This window comes from Scyliorhinus torazame, chromosome 11, assembly GCF_047496885.1.
Source record: "Scyliorhinus torazame isolate Kashiwa2021f chromosome 11, sScyTor2.1, whole genome shotgun sequence".
Lineage (NCBI taxonomy): Eukaryota > Metazoa > Chordata > Chondrichthyes > Carcharhiniformes > Scyliorhinidae > Scyliorhinus > Scyliorhinus torazame.
This window is the reverse complement of record NC_092717.1, coordinates 68,312,211-68,329,111: the sequence shown is the minus strand read 5'-3', so window position 1 is coordinate 68,329,111 and position 16,901 is coordinate 68,312,211. Positions and strand designations below refer to the sequence as shown.

The 16,901-nt window shown below is 63.1% G+C and overlaps 1 long non-coding RNA gene across 1 annotated transcript in view; it reads right to left on the bottom strand.

Moving 5' to 3' along the window:
- LOC140385325 (uncharacterized) overlaps positions 1-16,901 on the bottom strand; it is a 230,509-nt gene that overhangs the window by 32,297 nt on the left and 181,311 nt on the right. The gene's annotated exons all lie outside the window — the stretch shown is intronic.

Here is a 16,901-nt window from a genome sequence, read left to right as displayed (position 1 = left end):
TAATTGTACAATTCTACAATGGGACTGATCTCAAAGAAGGACTTGTTAGGTTCAGAATCATTGGCATTAACAGTTACTCTCTGAGAACTATGGCATGTCATGGATCATAGAATTTACAGTGCAGAAAGAGGCCATTCGGCCTATCGAGTCTGCACCGGCTCTTGGAAAGAGCACCCTACCCAAGGTCAACACCTCCACCCGATCCCCATAATACAGTAACCCCAGCCAACACTAAGGACAATTTTGGACATTAAGGGCAATTTATCATGGCCAATCCACCTAACCTGCACATCTTTGGACTGTGGGAGGAAACCGGAGCACCCGGAGGAAACCCACGCACACACAGGGAGGATGTGCAGACTCCGCACAGACAGTGACCCAAACCGGAATCGAACCTGGGACCCTGGAGCTGTTAAGCAATTGTGCTATCCACAATGCTACCGTGCTGCCCGTTAGATAAAGTGAGCTTATATTGTACTCTTCAGGGCATCTGTATTTTAATGGTTTTACTTCCAGATTGTGGTCCCATCGGCGATGACAACCACATCACACCCGACACTTCACTTCCCCCAACAGGGCTTACAGCCTCCCGGCACTGCTCACCGTCCCCACCGCAGCCCCCAACAGCCTCTCCCAATATGCGTCACGCACACCGAAGGGGCTCACACCCAACAAACACTGCTCGTCCCCCGACACGACTCAACCCCCTTCCCATACTAAACACCCTCACCACTCTGCTCACCTCCTCCCTACACTGATCACCCCCTCCCACACTGCTCACCCCCTCCCCACACTGCTCACTCCCTCCCACACTGCTCAACCCCTCCCCACACTGCTCACCCCCTCCCCACACTGCTCACTCCCTCCCCACACTGCTCACCCCCTCCACACACTGCTCACCCCTCCCACACTGCTCACCCCCTCCCTAAATTGCTCACCCCCTCCCCGCACTGCTCACTCCCTCCCCACACTGCTCACCCCCCCACACACTGCTGACCCCTCCCACACTGCTCACCCCCTCCCCAAATTGCTCACCCCCTCCCCGCACTGCTCACTCCCTCCTCACACTGCTCACCCCTCCCACACTGCTCACTCACTCCCACACTGCTCACCCCCTCCCCACACTGCTCACCCCCTCCCACACTGCTCACCCGCTCCCCAAACTGCTCACCCCCTCCCACACTGCTCACCCCCTCCCCACACTGCTCACCCTCTCCCACACTGCTCACCCCACCCCACACTGCTCACACCCTCCCCACACTGCCCGCCCCCTCACACACTGCTCACCCCCTCCCCACACTGCTCACCCCCTCCCCACACTGCTCACCCGCTCCCCACACTGCTCACCCCCTCCCACACTGCTCACCCGCTCCCCACACTGCTCACCCCCTCCCACACTGCTCACCCCCTCCCTACACTGCTCACCCCCTCCCACACTGCTTACCCCACCCCACACTGCTCACACCCTCCCCACACTGCACACCCCCTCCCCACACTGTTCACCCCATCCAAAACTGCCTGCCCACTCCCACAATGCTCACCCCCTCCCTGCACAGATCATCCCCTCCCACACTGCCCACCCCCTCCCCACACAGCTCAGCCCCTCGCCGTACTGCTCAGCCCCTCCCACACTGCCCGCCCCTTCCGACACTGCTCGCCCCCTCCCCACACTGCGCACTCCCTCCCCACACTGCTCACCCCTCCCCACACTGCTCACCCCCTCCCACACTGCTCACATCCTCCCCACACTGCTCACGCCCTCCCCGCACTGATCACCCCCTCCCCACACTGTTCACCCCATCCAACACTGCTCACCCCTCCCCACACTGCTCAACCCCTCCCACACTGCCCGCCCCTTCCTACACTGCTCGCCCCCTCCCCACACTGCTCACCCCCTCCCCACACTGCTCACCCCCTCCAACACTGCCTGCCCCATCCCACACTGCTCACCCCCTCCCCGCACAGATCACCCCTCCCACACAGCTCACCCCGTCCCCGCACTGCTCACCCCTCCCCACACTGCTCACCCCCTCCAACACTGCTCACCCCCTCCCACACTGCTCACATCCTCCCCACACTGCTCAACCCCTCCCCGCACTGCTCACCCCTTACCCACACTGCTCACCCCCTCCCCGCACTGCTCACCCCATCCACGCACTGATCACCCCCTCCCCACACTGCTCACCCACTCACACACTGCTCACTCCCTCACACGATGCTCACCCCCTCCCAACACTGGTCACCCCCTCCCCGCACTGCTCACCCCCTCCCCACAGTGCTCACCCCCTCCCCGCACTGATCACCCCCTCCCACACTGCTCACCCCCTCCTCACAATGCTCACCCCCTCCCCAAATTGCTCACTCCCTCCCCACACTGCTCACCCCTCCCCACACAGCTCACACCCTCCCACACTGCTCAGACCCTCCCCACACTGCTCACCCCCTCCCACACTGCTCACTCTCCCCGCACTGCTCACCCACTCCCCACACCGCTTACCCCCTCCACACATTGCTCACCCCCTCCCTGCAGTGCTCACCCCCTCACGACACTGCTCACCTCCTCCCACACTGTTCACCCCTCCCCACTCTGCTCACCCCCTCCCCACACTGCTCACCCCTCCCCACACGGCCCACCCCCTCACCGCACAGCTCACCTCCTCCCCACACTGCTCACCCCCTCCCCACCCTGCTCACCCCCTCCCCGCACTGATTACCCCCTCCCACACTGCTCACCCCCTCCCCACACTGCTCACCCCTCCCGACACTGCTCACTCCCTCCCACACTGCTCACCCACTCCCCACACTGCTCACCCCCTCCCCACACTGCTCACCCCCTCCCCACACTGCTCACTCACTCCCCAAACTGCTCACCCACTCCCCACACTGCTCACCCCCTCCCCACAGTTCACCCCCTCCCACACTGCTCACCCACTCCCCACACTGCTCACCCCCTCCCCACACTGCTCACCCCCTCCCCACACTGCTCACTCCCTCACCCACACTGCTCACCCACTCCCCACACTGCTCACCCCCTCCCCACAGTTCACCCCCTCCCACACTGCTCACACCCTCCCCACACTGCTCACTCCCTCCCCACACTGCTCACCCCCCTCCCCACACTACTCACCTCTCCCACACTGCTCACCACCTCCCCAAATTGCTCACCCCCTCCCCACACTGCTCACTCCCTCCCCACAATGCTCACCCCTCCCCATACTGCTCACTCCCTCCCACACTGCTCACCCCCTCCCCACACTGCTCATACTCTCCCCACACTGCTCACCCCCTCCCACACTGCTCACCCTCTCCCCGCACTGCTCATCCCCTCCCACACTGCTACCCCCTCCACAAATTGCTCACCCCCTCCCCACACTGCTCACTCCCTCCCCACACTGCTCACCCCTCCCCACACTGCTCACTCCCTCCCACACTGCTCACACCCTCCCACACTGCTCACCCGCTCCCCACACTGCTCACCCCCTCCCACACTGCTCACCCGCTCCCCACACTGCTCACCCCCTCCCCACACTGCTCACCGCCTCCCCACACTGCTTACCCCCTCCCACACTGCCCGCCCACTCCCACACTGCTCACCCGCTCCCCACACTGCTCGCCCCCACCCACACTGCCCGCCCCCTCCCACACTGCTCACCCCCTCCCCACACTGCTCACCGACTCCCCACACTGCTCACCCCCTGCACGCACTGATAACCCCCTCCCACATTGCTCACCCCCTCCCCACACTGCTCACCCGTTCCCCACACTGCTCAACCCCTTCCCGCACTGCTCATCCCCTCCCCACACTGCTCACCCCCTCTCCACACTGCTAACCCCCTCCCCGCACTGCTCACCCCCTCCCCACACTGCTCACCCCCACTCCACACTGCTAACCCCCTCCCCGCACTGATCACCCCCTCCCACCCGCTCCCCACACTGCTCACCCCCACCCCACACTGCGCACCAGCTCCCCACACTGCTCACCCCCTCCCACACTGCTCACCCCCTCCCCACACTGCCCGCTCCCTCCCACACTGCTCACCCCTCCCACACTGCTCAGCCCCTCCCCACACTGCTCACCCCCTCCCACACTGCTCACATCCTCCCCACACTGCTCACCCCCTCCCCGCACTGCTCACTCCCTCCCCACACTGCTCACCCCCTCCCCGCACTGCTCACCCCATCCACGCACTGCTCACCCCCTCCCACACTGCTCACTCCCTCACACAATGCTCACCCCCTCCCAACACTGCTCACCCCCACCCACACTGCTCACCCCCTCCCCACAGTGCTCACCCCCTCTCCACACTGCTCACCCCTTCCCCACTGCCCGGCCCCTCTCACACTGCTCACCCCCTCCCCACACTGCTCACCCCCTGCCCGCACTGCTCACCCGTCCCACACTGCACACCCCCTCCCCGCACTGCTCACCCCCTCCCACCCGCTCCCCACACTGCTCACCCCCTCCCCACATTGCTCACCGCCTCCACACACTGCTCACCCCCTCCCACACTGCCCGCCCCCTCCCACACGGCTCACCAGCTCCCCACACTGCTCACCCCCTCCCTACACTGCTCACCCCCTCCCACACTGCTCACCCGCTCCCCAAACTGCTCACCCCCTCCCACACTGCTCACCCCCTCCCCACACTGCTCACCCTCTCCCACACTGCTCACCCCACCCCACACTGCTCACACCCTCCCCACACTGCCCGCCCCCTCCCACACTGCTCACCCCCTCCCCACACTGCTCACCCCCTCCCCACACTGCTCACCCGCTCCCCACACTGCTCACCCCCTCCCACACTGCTCACCCGCTCCCCACACTGCTCACCCCCTCCCACACTGCTCACCCCCTCCCTACACTGCTCACCCCCTCCCACACTGCTCACCCCACCCCACACTGCTCACACCCTCCCCACACTGCACACCCCCTCCCCACACTGTTCACCCCATCCAACACTGCCTGCCCCCTCCCACACTGCTCACCCCCTCCCTGCACAGATCACCCCCTCCCACACTGCCCACCCCCTCCCCACACAGCTCAGCCCCTCGCCGCACTGCTCACCCCGTCCCCGCACTGCTCACCCCCTCCCCACACTGCTCACCCCTCCCCACAATTCTCCCCCATCCCTGCACTGCTCACCCCGTCGCCGCACTGCTCACCCCCTCCCCACACTGCTCACCCCTCCCCACATTGCTTACCCCCTCCCCACACTGCTCACCCCCTCCCCACACTGCCCGCCCACTCCCACACTGCTCACCCGCTCACCACACTGCTCGCCCCTTCCCACACAGCTCACCCCCTCCCCGCACTGCTCACCCCCTCCCCGCACTGCTCACTCCCTCCCATCACTGCTCACCCCCTCCCCACACTGTTCACCTCCTTCCCACAGTGCTCACCCCCTCCCCACACTGTTCACCCCTTCCCCACTGCCCGGCTCCTCTCACACTGCTCACCCCCTCCCCACACTGCTCACCCCCTCCCCGCACTGCTAACCCCCTACCCGCACTGCTAACCCCCTACCCGCATTGCTCAACCCCTCCCCACACTGCTCACCCCCTCCCCGCACTGCTCACCCCCTCCCACACTACCCGCCCCCTCCCACACTGCTCACCCGCTCCCCACAGTGCTCACCCCCTCCCCACAGTGCTCACCCCTTCCCCACTGAACGGCCCCTCTCACACTGCTCACCCCTTCCCCACACAGCTCACCCCCTCCCACACTGTCAGCCCGCTCCCACACTGCTCACCCATTCCCCACACTGCTCAACCCTTCCCCACACTGCTCACCGCCTCCCCACACTGCTCACCACCTCCCACACTGCCCGGCCCCTCCCACACTGCTCATCCGCTCCCCACACTGCTCACCCCCTCCCCACACTGCTCACCGCCTCCCCACACTGCTCACCCCCTCCCACACTGCCCGCCCCCTCCCACACTGCTCACCCGCTCCCCACACTGCTCGCCTCCTCCCACACTGCCCGCCCCCTCCCACGCTGCTCACCCCCTCCCCACACTGCTCACCGCCTCCCCACACTGCTCACCCCCTCCCAGCACTGATCACCCCCTCCCAGCCGCTCCCCACATTGCTCACCCACTCCCCACTCTACTCACCGCCTCCCCACACTGTTCACCGCCTCCCACACTGCTCACCCGCTCCCCACACTGGTCACCCCGTCCCACACTGCCCGCTCCCTCCCACACTGCTCACCACCTCCCCACACTGCTCACCCCCTCCACGCACTGATCAACCCCTCCCACACTGCTCACTCCCTCACACAATGCTCACCCCCTCCCAACACTGCTCACCCCCACCCACACTGCTCACCCCTTCCCCACAGTGCTCACCCCCTCTCCACACTGCTCACCCCTTCCCCACTGCCCGGCCCCTCTCACACTGCTCACCCCCTCCCCACACTGCTAACCCCCTGCCCGCACTGCTCACCCGTCCCACACTGCACACCCCCTCCCCGCACTGCTCACCCCCTCCCACCCGCTCCCCACACTGCTCACCCCCTCCCCACATTGCTCACCGCCTCCACACACTGCTCACCCCCTCCCACACTGCCCGCCCCCTCCCACACGGCTCACCAGCTCCCCACACTGCTCACCCCCTCCCTACACTGCTCACCCCCTCCCACAGTGCTCACCCGCTCCCCAAACTGCTCACCCCCTCCCACACTGCTCACCCCTCCCCACACTGCTCACCCTCTCCCACACTGCTCACCCCACCCCACACTGCTCACACCCTCCCCACACTGCCCGCCCCCTCCCACACTGCTCACCCCCTCCCCACACTGCTCACCCCCTCCCCACACTGCTCACCCGCTCCCCACACTGCTCACCCCCTCCCACACTGCTCACCCGCTCCCCACACTGCTCACCCCCTCCCACACTGCTCACCCCCTCCCTACACTGCTCACCCCCTCCCACACTGCTCACCCCACCCCACGCTGCTCACACCCTCCCCACACTGCACACCCCCTCCCCACACTGTTCACCCCATCCAACACTGCCTGCCCCCTCCCACACTGCTCACCCCCTCCCTGCACAGATCACCCCCTCCCACACTGCCCACCCCCTCCCCACACAGCTCAGCCCCTCGCCGCACTGCTCACCCCGTCCCCGCACTGCTCACCCCCTCCCCACACTGCTCACCCCTCCCCACAATTCTCCCCCATCCCTGCACTGCTCACCCCGTCGCCGCACTGCTCACCCCCTCCCCACACTGCTCACCCCTCCCCACATTGCTTACCCCCTCCCCACACTGCTCACCCCCTCCCCACACTGCCCGCCCACTCCCACACTGCTCACCCGCTCACCACACTGCTCGCCCCTTCCCACACAGCTCACCCCCTCCCCGCACTGCTCACCCCCTCCCCGCACTGCTCACTCCCTCCCATCACTGCTCACCCCCTCCCCACACTGTTCACCTCCTTCCCACAGTGCTCACCCCCTCCCCACACTGTTCACCCCTTCCCCTCTGCCCGGCTCCTCTCACACTGCTCACCCCCTCCCCACACTGCTCACCCCCTCCCCGCACTGCTAACCCCCTACCCGCACTGCTAACCCCCTACCCGCATTGCTCAACCCCTCCCCACACTGCTCACCCCCTCCCCGCACTGCTCACCCCCTCCCACACTACCCGCCCCCTCCCACACTGCTCACCCGCTCCCCACAGTGCTCACCCCCTCCCCACAGTGCTCACCCCTTCCCCACTGAACGGCCCCTCTCACACTGCTCACCCCTTCCCCACACAGCTCACCCCCTCCCACACTGTCAGCCCGCTCCCACACTGCTCACCCATTCCCCACACTGCTCAACCCTTCCCCACACTGCTCACCGCCTCCCCACACTGCTCACCACCTCCCACACTGCCCGGCCCCTCCCACACTGCTCACCCGCTCCCCACACTGCTCACCCCCTCCCCACACTGCTCACCGCCTCCCCACACTGCTCACCCCCTCCCACACTGCCCGCCCCCTCCCACACTGCTCACCCGCTCCCCACACTGCTCGCCTCCTCCCACACTGCCCGCCCCCTCCCACACTGCTCACCCCCTCCCCACACTGCTCACCGCCTCCCCACACTGCTCACCCCCCTCCCAGCACTGATCACCCCCTCCCAGCCGCTCCCCACATTGCTCACCCACTCCCCACTCTACTCACCGCCTCCCCACACTGCTCACCGCCTCCCACACTGCCCGCCCTCTCCCACACTGCTCACCCGCTCCCCACACTGGTCACCCCGTCCCACACTGCCCGCTCCCTCCCACACTGCTCACCACCTCCCCACACTGCTCACCCCCTCCACGCACTGATCAACCCCTCCCACTTTGCTCACCCCCTCCCCACACTGCTCACCCGCTCCCCGCACTGCTCACCCCCTTCCCGCACTGCTAATCCCCTCCCCACACTGCTCACCCACTCCCCGCACTGCTCACCCCCTCCCCGCACTGATCACCGCCTCCCACACTGCTCACCCCCTCCCCACACTGCTCACACCCTCCCCGCACTGTTCACCCCCTCCCACACTGCTCACCCCTTACCGCACTGCTCACCCCCTCCCTGCAATGCTCACCCCCTCCCCGCACTGATCACCGCCTCCCACACTGCTCACCCCCTCCCCGCACTGCTCACCCCCTCCCTGCGCTGCTCACTCCCTGCCACACTGCTCACCCCTTGCCGCACTACTCACCCCATCCCCGCACTGCTCACCCCCTATCACACTGCTCGCCCCCTCCCACACTACGCACCCCCTCCCCACACTGCTCACCCCCTCCCACACTGCCTGCCCCCTCCCACACTGCTCACCCGCTCCCCACACTGCTCAACCGTTCCCCACACTGCTCACCGCCTCCCAACACTGCTCACCCCCTCCCACACTGCTCACCCCCTCCCCACACTGGTCACCCCCTCCCCACACTGCTCACACGCTCCCCACACTGCTCTCCACCTCCCACACTGCCCGCCCCCTCCCACACTGCTCACCCCCCCCACACTGCTCACCCCCTCCCCTCACTGATCACCCCCTCCCACATTGCTCACCCCCTCCCCACACTGCTCACCCCCTCCCCACACTGCTCACCCGCTCCCCACACTGCTCTCCACCTCCCACACTGCCCGCCCCCTCCCACACTGCTCACCCCCTCCCCACACTGCTCACCACCTCCCCACACTGCTCACCCCCTCCCCGCACTGATCACCCCCCTCCCACATTGCTCACCCCCCTCCCCACACTGCTCACCCCCTCCCCACACTGTTCACCTCCTTCCAACAGTGCTCACCCCCTCCCCACACTGTTCACCCCTTCCCCACTGCCCGGCTCCTCTCACACTGCTCACCCCCTCCCCATACTGCTCACCCCCTCCCCGCACTGCTAACCCCCTCCCCGCACTGCTAACCCCCTCCCCGCATTGCTCACCCCCTCCCCACACTGCTCACCCCCTCCCCGCACTGCTCACCCCCGCCCACACTGCCCGCCCCCCTCCCACACTGCTCACCCGCTCCCCACACTGCTCACCCCCCTCCCCACACTGCTCACCCCCCTCCCACACTGCCAGCCCCCTCCCACACTGCTCACCCGCTCACCACCCTGCTCACCCCCTCCCCACATTGCTCACCGCCTCCCCACACTGCTCACCCCCTCCCACACTGCCCGCCCACTCCCACACTGCTCACCCGCTCCCCACACTGCTCACCGACTCCCCACACTGCTCAACCCCTCCCCGCACTGATAACCCCCTCCCACATTGCTCACCCCCTCCCCACACTGCACAACCCCTTCCCGCACTGCTCATCCCCTCCCCACACGGCTCACCCCCTCTGCACACTGCTAACCCCCTCCCCGCACTGATCACCCCCTCCCACCCGCTCCCCACACTGCTCACCCCCTCCCCACACTGCTCGCCAGCTCCCCACACTGCTCACCCCCTCCCACACTGCTCACCCTCTCCCACACTGCTCACCCCCTCCCCACAGTGCCCGCTCCCTCCCACACTGCTCACCCCTCCCCACACTGCTCAGCCCCTCCCCACACTGTTCACCCCATCCAACACTGCTCGCCCCCTCCCCACACTGCTCACCCCCTCCCCACACTGCTCACCCCCTCCAAGATTGCCTGCCCCCTCCCACACTGCTCACCCCCTCCCCGCACAGATCACCCACTCCCACACTGCTCACCCCCTCCCACACTGCTCACCCTGTCCCCGCACTGCTCACCCCTCCCCACACTGCTCACCCCGTCCCCGCACTGCTCACCCCCTCCCCACACTGCTCACCCCTCCCCACACTGCTCACCCCATCCCCGCACTGCTCACCCCCTCCCCACACTGCTCACCCACTTCCCACACTGCTCACCCCCTCCCACACTGCTCACATCTTCCCCACACTGCTCACCCCCTCCCCGCACTGCTCACCCCCTCCCCACACTGCTCACCCCCTCCCCGCACTGCTCACCCCATCCACGCACTGCTCACCCCCTCCCACACTGCTCACTCCCTCACACAATGCTCACCCCCTCCCAACACTGCTCACCTCCTCCCCACACTGCTCACCCCCTCCCCACAGTGCTCACCCCCTCCCCACACTGCTCACCCCTTCCCCACTGCCCTGCCCCTCTCACACTGCTCACCCCCTCCCCACACTGCTCACCCCCTCCCCGCACTGCTAACCCCCTCCCCGCACTGCTAACCCCCTACCCGCATTGCTAACCCCCTACCCGCACTTCTCAACCCCTCCCCACACTGCTCACCCCCTCCCCACACTGCTCACCGCCTCCCCACACTGCTCACCACCTCCCACACTGCCCGGCCCCTCTCACACTGCTCATCCCCTCCCCGTACTGCTCACCCACTCCCTGCACTGCTCACTCCCTGCCACACTGCTCACCCCTTGCCGCACTGCTCACCCCCTCCCCGCACTGCTCACCCACTCCCCACACTGCTCGCCCCTCCCCACACTGTTCATCCCCTCCCCACACTGCTCACCCCATCCCGCATTGTTCACCCCCTCAACACACTGCTCACCCCCTCCCACACTGCTCACCCCCTCCCCGCACTGATCACCCCATCCCACACTGCTCACCCCCTCCCCACATTGCTCACCCCCTTCCCACACTGCTCACCGCCTCCCCACACTTCTCACCCCCTCCCCACACTTCTCACCCCCTCCCCGCACTGCTCACCCCCTCCCACACTGCTCACCCCGTCCCACACTGCTCACCCCTCTCCACACTGCTCACACTCTCCCCACACTGCTCAACCCCTCCCCATACTGCTCACCCCCTCCCTACACTGCTCACCCCATCCCACACTGCTCACCCCTCCCCACACTGCTCACCCCCTCCCACACTGCCCGCCCACTCCCACACTGCTCGCTCCCTCCCCACACTGCTCACCCCCTCTCACACTGCTCACCCGCTCCCCGCACTGCTCACCCCCTCCCCGCACTGCTCACCCCCCTCACACTGCTCACACCCTCCCACACTGCTCACCCCCTCCCCACACTGCTCACCCCCTCCCACACTGCTCACCCCCTCCCACACTGCTCACTCCCTCACACACTGCTCACCCCCTCCCCACACTGCTCACCCCCTCCCCACACTGCTTACCCCCTCCCACGCTGCCCATCCCCTCCCCATCCTGCTGAACCCGTTCCACACTGCAGACTCACTCCCCACACTGTTCACCCCCCTCCCCACACTGCTCATCCCCTCCCCACCCTGCTCATCCCCTCCACACCCTGCTCATCCCCTCCCCATCTCGCTGAACCCGTTCCACACTGTAGACTTACTCCCTACACTGCTCATCCCCTCCCCACCCTGCTCATCCCTTCCCCATCCTGCTGAACCCGTTCCACACTGCAGACTCACTCCCCACACTGTTCACCCCCCCTCCCCACACTGCTTACCCCCTCCCACGCTGCCCATCCCCTCCCCATCCTGCTGAACCCGTTCCACACTGCAGACTCACTCCCCACACTGTTCACCCCCCTCCCCACACTGCTCACCCCCTCCCCACCCTGCTCATCCCCTCCCCACCCTGCTCATCCCCTCCCCATCCTGCTGAACCCGTTCCACACTGCAGACTCACTCCCCACTCTGTTCACCCCCCTTCCCACACTGCTCACCCCCTCCCCAACCTGCTCATCCCCTCCCCACACTGCTCACCCCCTCCCCACCCTGCTCATCCCCTCCCCATCCTGCTCATCCCCTCCCCATCCTGCTGAACCCGTTCCACACTGCAGACTCACTCCCCACACTGTTCACCCCCCCTCCCCACACTGCTCACCCCCTCCCCACCCTGCTCATCCCCTCCCCATCCTGCTCATCCCCTCCCCATCCTGCTGAACCCGTTCCGCACTGCAGACTCACTCCCCACACTGTTCACCCCCCTCCCCACACTGCTCACCCCCTCCCCACCCTGCTCATCCCCTCCCCACCCTGCTCATCCCCTCCCCATCCTGCTGAACCCGTTCCACACTGCAGACTCACTCCCCACACTGTTCACCCCCCTCCCCACCCTGCTCATCCCCTCCCCACACTGCTCACCCCCTTCCCGCATTGCTCATCCCCTCCCCACACTGCTCACGCCTTCCCCACACTGCTCACCCCCTCCCGGCACTGATCACCCCCTCCCAACACTGCTCAGCCCCTCGCTGCACTGCTCACCCCCTCCCCGCACTGCTCACCCCCTCCCCACACTGCTCACCCTCCGCACATTGCTCACCCCATCCCCGCACTGCTCACCCCCTCCCGCATTGTTCACACCCTCCCCGCACTGCTCACCCCATCCCCGCACTGCCCGCCCCCTCCCACACTGCTCACTCCCTCACACAATGCTAACCCCCTCCCAACACTGCTCACCCCCTTCCCACACTGCTCACCCCCTCCCCACACTGCTCACCCCCTCCCCACACTGCTCACCCCCTCCCCACTTCCCGGCCCCTCTCACGCTGCTCACCCCCTCCCCACACTGCTCACCGCATCCCACACTGCTCACCCCTTTCCACACTGCTCACCCCTCCCACAGTGAAATGAAAATGAAAATGAAAATCACTTATTGTCACAAGTAGGCTTCAATGAAGTTACTGTGAAAAGCCCCTAGTCGCCACTTTCCCACACTGCTCACTCCCTCACACAATGCTCACCCCCTCCCCGCACTGCTCACCCCATCCCTGCACTGCCCGCCCCCTCCCACACTGCTCACTCCCTCACACAATGCTCACCCCCTCCCAACACTGCTCACCCCCTTCCCACACTGCTCACCCCCTCCCCACACTGCTCACCCCTTCCCCACTTCCCGGCCCCTCTCACGCTGCTCACCCCTTCCCCACACTGCTCACCGCATCCCACACTGCTCACCCACTTCCACACTGCTCACCCCTCCCACACTGAAATGAAAATGAAAATCACTTATTGTCACAAGTAGGCTTCAATGAAGTTACTGTGAAAAGCCCCTAGTCGCCACATTCCGGCGCCTGTTCGGGGAGGCTGTTACGGGAAATGAACCGTGCTGCTGGCCTGCCTTGGTCTGATTTCAAAGCCAGCGATTTAGCCCTGTGCTAAACAGCCCCCTCCCCACACTGCTCACCCCTCTCCACTCTGGTCACCCCTTTCCACACTGCTCACCCCTCCCCACACTGCTCACCCCCTCCCACACTGCTCACCCCTCCCCACACTGCTCACCCACTCCCACACTGCTCACCCCCGCCCACACTGCTCACCCCCTCCCCACACTGCTCACCCCCTCACACAACGCTCACCCCCTCCTACACTGCTCACCCCCTCCCACACCGGTCACCCCCTCCCACACTGCTCACCCCCTCCCACACTGCATAACCCCTCCCACACTGCACAACCCCTCCCACACTGCTCACCCCCTCCCCGCACTGCTTACCCCCTCCCACACTGCTCAGCCCCTCCCACACTGCTCACCCCCTCCCCGCACTGCTCACCCCCTCCCACACTGCTCACCCCCTCCCACACTACCTGGCCCCTCCCACACTGCCCGACCCCTGCCAAACTGCTCACCCCCTCCCACACTGCTCACCCCCTCCCCGCAATGCTCATCCCCTCCCACACTTCTCACCCCCTCCCCACACTTCTCACCCCCTCCCCACACTGCTCACCCCCTCCCCTCACTGCTCACCCCTCCCCACACTGCTCACCCCCTCCCCGGACTGCTCACCCCCTCCCACACTTCTCACCCCCTCCCCACACTTCTCACCCCCTCCCCGCACTGCTCACCCCCTCCCACACTGCTCACCCCGTCCCACACTGCTCACCCCCTCCCCACACTGCTCAGCCGCAACCCACACTGCTCACTCCCTCACCACACTGCTCACTCCCTCCCACACTGCTCACACCCTCCCCACACTGCTCACCCCTCCCCACCCTGCTCAACCCCTCCCCACACTGCTCACCCTTCCCTACACTGCTCAACCCTTCCCCACCCTGTTCACCCCCTTCCCACACTGCTCACCCCCTCCCCACCCTGCTCATCCCCTCCCCACACTGCTCATCCCCTCCCCACCCTGCTCATGCCCTCCCCATCCTGCTGAACCCGTTCCACACTGCACTCACTCCCCACACTGTTCACCCCCCCTCCCCACATAGCTCCTCCCACTGACATGGAACAAAATTACCCACAATTCCCCACAGAGGTATAACCACAACAAGCAAAGCAAGGTCTTTGAGAGGGTTATCAACATTTTGATCAAGATGAGCGGGGAGAGGGGGTTAGAGGGAAGAGACAGGGAACAATAGAGGAGAGCCAGTGAGAGGAGGGGGGGGGGGGGGGCGGTAGGCAGGAAAATGTTAAGAAACTTAACGTCCACAGGAACAGAGAAAACAGGGAAGACGGGAGGGCCGCAGAAGCGGAAGTGCGCAGAAGCGGAACGAGACGACAACGGCAGCAAACTCCGTCTGGGAGAAGCAAGGGACGGCAACACCACAAACAGATGCTTACTTATGTGTGTAAATAATTTTGCCAAGTGTACAGAGCTGCTGCTGTTGAGCGGGGGCATAATACCGTCCGATGGCTTCTCAGGGAAAATTAAAACGTCAGCAGCAGCAGCGACCCGTAGGGGAGTGGGGGTGAGTGCTCCGTTGGGAGGGTGTGGGAAGACTGAGGCGCGTGAGGTCACGTCTAGTCAATTGCTATTGTATATTCTCTTTTTGCACTATGTTAATGTTCACTCTATTTTGCTGTGTTAGGATTATTACTATTTATTATGAAAAACTTTGCAAACTTTTATTTTAAAAAATATTTATAAAAAAGGAACATTTTGATCAAGGAGGTTCTTAAAGAAAGAAAGAGAGTGAAGTTTGTAAGGAGGTCATTCCAGTGTGGAGCCTGGTGGGCAGCTGAAGGCACAGCCCCAGTGGTGTGGGGAGGGTGGGGTGAGGCTCTTTACCTTTCTTATAATGGGTCACAATGGGAGCCTATTCCATTTTTCACCAAGTGGCAGTCCTCTGTCGCCGAACTCGTCATGCTGCATAGCATTCACTTTGTAGCCTGGCCCATCTCTTACATTTCCTGCTCTGCAGTTGTTGTTGCTAACTGTGCCAGGACAAACATACAAAATTAAACATTGCTTATAAATGGGAAATGCTGGAGTGGTTGATCTTGGCTTTTGCTTTTAGAAGTATCTAACCATTCAATCAGGAACACATCCTGTGGCCATACAATCAGTTGTGGAATAGAAGCAAGGTTTGTGGTAAAGGACGGTACCCTCATAACAAGGTGAGACTTCAGATAAACTCTTTCACTCATGTGCCCCTTTGCAACATTGGAACCTTCACTCACCAACAATCTATTTATTAGAGAACCCTTTCACTGGATGAAAGTAAACTTCCATTTACTCTCTTATTAACCATACTATAATGAATGTGCTCAGCGCTATTTCAACTCAGCGAAATGAGTGAGTGTCACATCACAGTCAATTAATCTGTGCTCCAGTCAAATGAAACGAAAAAAAGACTTGCATTTATATTGTGCTTTCTACAACCTCAGGATATCCAAAGTGCTGTACAGGCAATGAGGAGCTTTAGAAGTGTTGTCATTGTTGTAACGGGTGAACCGTTCGAAAGTAAAAGTGATGGCAAACTACAAAACTACAACTGCCAACCCTGCTGCATTCCACTACACTACTCATCAAAGAGAGCTTAATATGAGTTAACCCAGTTCAAAGAGATCTCATTAACACTTCAATAATAAGTGCGCAAAGCGCTACAAATTTGCAGGAAATGTATTAATTGGTAACTATAATGTGTATTTGCACAGTACCATGAATGTAGAAAAAAGTACCAAAATGTTTCACAGAGGAAAAATCAAAAATAGACTGAGCCAAAGAAGAGATTATGAGGGAGAGACTTGCTCAAAGGTGGATTTTAATGTGGAAAGATAGGTGAGGAGGTTAAGCAGGCAATTCCATAGCGTGACACATCGAACCAACCCAGTCACACAGTATAGTGCAGTGTTTTTCAAACTTTTTTCCCCGGGGCCCATTTTTACCCACCGGCCATCATTCGCAAAACACGCCGGCCGACCTTCGTGACCCACACCGGTCAACCTTTGCGACCCACGCTGACCAAACTTTTGCTTACCTTTAATGTGACAGGTGAGCCTGCTTAGACTTCGCAACCTCACTTGCTTTCAAAGTTACATTTCTGCTAAGGGCTTCAGCTGATGCTTTAAGATCTTACTGCATCCATTGAAAAAAATCAAGAGGTTTGTCCTCAAACTCGCTGTCATGATATACAAACATGCAACCAATGAACACTCAGAATAGGACACAACCAATGGGCAGTCAGGACACTCCGAGGTGGCATCACCACAAGGGTGCATGACATAAACACTATAAAAGGGATGAGGCACTCACATCCTGCCTCTTTCCACAG